The 4,524-nt window shown below is 28.6% G+C and overlaps 1 long non-coding RNA gene across 1 annotated transcript; it reads left to right on the forward strand.

The window, feature by feature from the left end:
* Window positions 1-3,351: 3,351 nt before the first annotated feature.
* LOC132937546 (uncharacterized) lies at window positions 3,352-3,830 on the forward strand. Its single transcript, XR_009663690.1, has 2 exons — window positions 3,352-3,427; window positions 3,509-3,830. It is a non-coding gene; the product is annotated as an uncharacterized LOC132937546 (long non-coding RNA).
* Window positions 3,831-4,524: the final 694 nt, after the last annotated feature.

A 4,524-nucleotide genomic window follows, 5' to 3' on the forward strand; every position in this document is an offset into this window, starting at 1 on the left:
TCAAATAATTATATGCAAGATAAGTCGGCACTGACTTAAAACTTATAAGTTATATGTTAGATTTTTGAAAAAAATTCTTGGACCTACTAAATTAAGATAATACTAAAACCAATATAAATATAACATAAAATTATTCTTAGAAAAAGTTGTTAGTCCACGGTGACACGTCTTCATCGCTCATAATTGGTTTTTCACATTCAAGTATTTACTATTGAATTCAAATTAAATTTATCCATTATTTAGTAGTGAAATATTCAACAGGATGAACTACACTTTAAACTACTAAAATCACGGCGAGTTTCTTCAATTTTTTTTGTTCAAAACATTTAAATTTGAATCAAGAAGAAATGGTTTAATTATTAAAATCTTATTTATAAAGTATAAACGTTTTATTTTTTTTAATGTTTATGTTTATAACTAATACAATTTAACAAAGATAATAATAACGAGGAAAAAACATAATATATAATATAATAAAGGTAGGTACTAATAGTTTACACAAATTAAGTGAAAAAAAAAACATTAAAAACAATGAATACAATATTATAATATGTGTAGATTCTCCACTACTATATATGAATAAATATTACGAAAAAATTACATTACGAAGACGAATTCAAACAAAAGCCCAAAGTTATTATAATATACGTTCAGCGTATATCCGTGTGAAATGAAAGTCTCTAATGGCCTTGGAAACGGAGTTAATGAAATCATGGAATAAAAGAGACTGAAAGATACTAAAAGATCCTGCCAACAATTAAAGTGTAGATCATATTATATGTATTATACGATATTTGTATTCAATTATATCGTAATTTTTGATAGCTTGTTAAAAGATCTGAAGTGATTTCAGTCCATCCACCGATGATTTTGAAATAGGTACATATTATTGAATTTTAATTGAATACCACTAAAATCTTGTGCACTTGTACTGTAATGGAATAAATACGATAGAGAGAGAAAGAGAGAGAGAGAGAGATAGTTAAAGTCAGGGTTTGAAACCGGTTTCAAAACCGATTTCAGAAACCAGTATTAACCGTTAAAAAACTAAAACCAAAAACTAAATCAAATCCGAAACTGAAAAGAATTGGATACCAGTAATATTATAACCTAAAACCAAAATCGAAAAAATTGGAAAGCAGTATTATAACTCAAAACCAATACCGGCAAAAATGGATACCGGTATTATAATTTAAAACCTTAACCAAAAATATAAAATTTAAAAGACAGTATTTTTTTTTGAAATTCATTTGTATCATGGACATTTTGGAAAGTTTACTTTACCAAATAGGTGATTCAAATGTGATCCCGCGATTTAAATAAATTAATAAACTTTGATTGAACTTAAATAGTCCAGGGCTTGAAGCCGATTTCAGTAACCGGTATAAACCGATTAAAAACTGAAACTAAAAATAAAATAAAAAATGAAACCGGAAAAAATTTAAAACCGGTATTAATTCAAAACCGAAACAAATTAGAAACCGGTATTTAATTCAAAACCGAAATAGAAAAAAATTAAAAACCAGTACCTATACAAAATCGGAACTGAAACTAAACATTTTTTAATCGGTTTCAAGCCCTGGTTTAAAGTATATACAATTATTAAAACTGTGGTGTGGTTTAAGCTAAACATGGGACCTCAAATACAATGTAATGTTCACACCCATACGGCCATACTACCAAAGTTACAAAATCTTATAAACTATAAATCTAAAATAATCGTTATTTGAGAACTTTTTATACACATTTTAACGCACTTCATATTAATGATAAAAACAAAATATATACATATAATAATACTCTTTTTATTAATAATAATTAATATATTAAGATTTAAACGATGAAACGATAATAGTTCATATAAAACGCATGAGGGTTTACCAGTAAATAGTAATAAACAGTCCACCACAGCTTACAGCTATATAATACTATATTATAGTGTTTTTTGATGTGGCTCATTGGCTAAAAAATACTCAAGCATAGCTTCTGTAAAATATTCAAATTTATAATTTTTAAGGTTTTGCCCAATTGATGTTGGTCAATGATTGTGGTTAAAATATAACAAGTACATTTATTAAATTGTATTAAAATATAATATAGTGAAATAAATATAACAATATTTATATAAGTAAATTGTACATACCGCATAAGGTTAAGTTTGACATTTTTTAAATAATGGTAAGGTTCTAACTTGAAAGCTTAAAATAGATTAACGTTACTGTATTTGTAATAACCCAACTATTATTATTGAATAACTTTGAATAACTAAATAGTAATGTAATAATATTCTACATCGATATTAATATATAATTATATTAACACAATTGCACACAACAATAGATTCTAAAAGATCAGTGGTAATAATAATATTTTTACTTTTTGTTTTTAAAATTGTTTTTGTTATCATGTTAACAGGTATTAACCTAAATAGTTTGTATTAATATAACCTGGTTTAGCACTTGAACAATACTACAGCAAATCGAGTAAAAAAGTCCTATTTTTGCGCCACTGAACAAATCCGTGGTAATTGAACGGATGAAAATGTTTTTGAGTTTACCCTTTTCACGTGCTCTAGCTGGAAACGATTTTTTGATTTCAGTGCTTAAGTGGTATTATTGAATATATTTCCTAGGTATTACATCTAAATAAATTAAGCACTTTAAAATGTCTAATCTAAAGTGTTCAACATTTGAAATATACGAGTAAAATATATTGTATGTATGTAATACATTGCACTAAACTATGTTACAATTTTAAAACAATATAACATTTTGTTAGTTGAATATTGAATATGTATGTCAAAAATAGGTTAAAAGTAAAAAATAAAACCGGCCAAGTGCGAACGTTCGTGAAGTTGACTCACCCATTTTGGCGTAGCGATTCATAATCTTCATCAATAGTTTGCGAGTTCACTTTCAGAATTTGCAAGTTCGCCGTTTTTTAGCTGCAAACAAAATAAGAATGGGTGGGTCAAGTTCACGCAGCCCACCCACGTCGCTCAAAAATTTCGAATTTATACCAAAAATGCGTCGACTCTTGCGAGAAACAAACGGCTTACTCGCAATTCTGAACGTGTACTCGCAAATTCTCGAAAATAACACACTATCGTTTGATATCAATGTCGAAGTTACAGGACAACATAGGTGGGCCAACTTCACGGTCGAAAATTAGGATCTGTGGGTAAAGGGTCAACTCACAAATTCTCGCAAATTTTGACGCATCTTTTGGTATACATTTCGAAATTTTTGAGCGACATGGGTGGGCTACGTGAATTTGGCCCACCCATTCTTATTTTGTTTGCAGCTAAAAAACGGCTAACTCGCAAATTCTCGCAATTAACTTGCAAACTATTGGTGAAGATTTTGAGTCGCTACGCCAAAATGGGTGATGGTTGCGTAATGGTTGCGAAAGGTACCACGAACACGACGTAAGTATATAGGTATAATACATGTTGGAAACACTGCTTATAATATATATTTTGACGAATTTTAAATATTTGATCTTATAGCGGTAACAGAAATACATCATCTGTGAAAATTTTAACTGTCTAACTTTTACGGTTCATGAGATACAGCCTGGTGACAGACGGACAGCGGAGTAATAGGGTCCCGTTTTACCGTACGGAACCCTAAAAAATGATTAACCATTTAAATCAATTCAAACCGTCTCATATTAAAACAATGAATATAGTGTTCGATTAATAATCCTATTTTAATGAATTGTATAGGTTGATATTTTTGTCAAACTTCTATTTCCAACATTTTAATCAATTTTAACGAAGTTATCAACACAACATGTTATAATATAATAAACAGATTACAAAGGTTTAATTTTATATTATGATGAACACATAAAAAAATTGGTTGTTTTAAATAAAAACAAAGTACGAATAATAATATAAAAGTCAAATAGCTATACGTTTTATAAACCAAAGAGTGAGATAATTATTTAACATATCGACTTTAAGATGATGATAATGAGCCTTTTGGTAAATGTTTGCTTATAGTACGAGCACAAACAAAAGTTCTAAAATTAGTGGCTAGTGATTAAATATTAAGGGGTTTACCGTTGTGAGCATTTGATAGTTGAATAGGGTATCGCATTAGGATCAAATAAATGAAAATCTGAATTGTGTTTGTCAAATAGAATATAGATTGATGAACAATCATTGTTAAAATAAGTTGGAAACCAGTTTAGGTGTTATTTTTAAGAGGTCCATATTTTACCATTTTTTTCAATAATCTCTTTTGTTGGAAGGAAATAGAACATAATAATATTATAACCGATGAAACGTTTTGTACAAATGTCAGCTGTCGTGGTATTAATCAACCTCCGACTCAGCATGGAATCGTTTTCCAAATGCAATGATTTATTAAATTTTTTTTTCAGAATTTTTATCACAGCATACCGATACCACTATGCTGTGCTAACGTGAGCGAAGTAGAACAAGTGGCCCAAGTCACTGTATCATATCATTTTTTGTTTTCGTTAAATTTATTTGTAAACTATTTTGATGATTTTAAT

The sequence above is a fragment of the Metopolophium dirhodum genome, chromosome 1 (assembly GCF_019925205.1).
Source record: "Metopolophium dirhodum isolate CAU chromosome 1, ASM1992520v1, whole genome shotgun sequence".
NCBI classification, from domain to species: Eukaryota; Metazoa; Arthropoda; class Insecta; order Hemiptera; family Aphididae; genus Metopolophium; species Metopolophium dirhodum.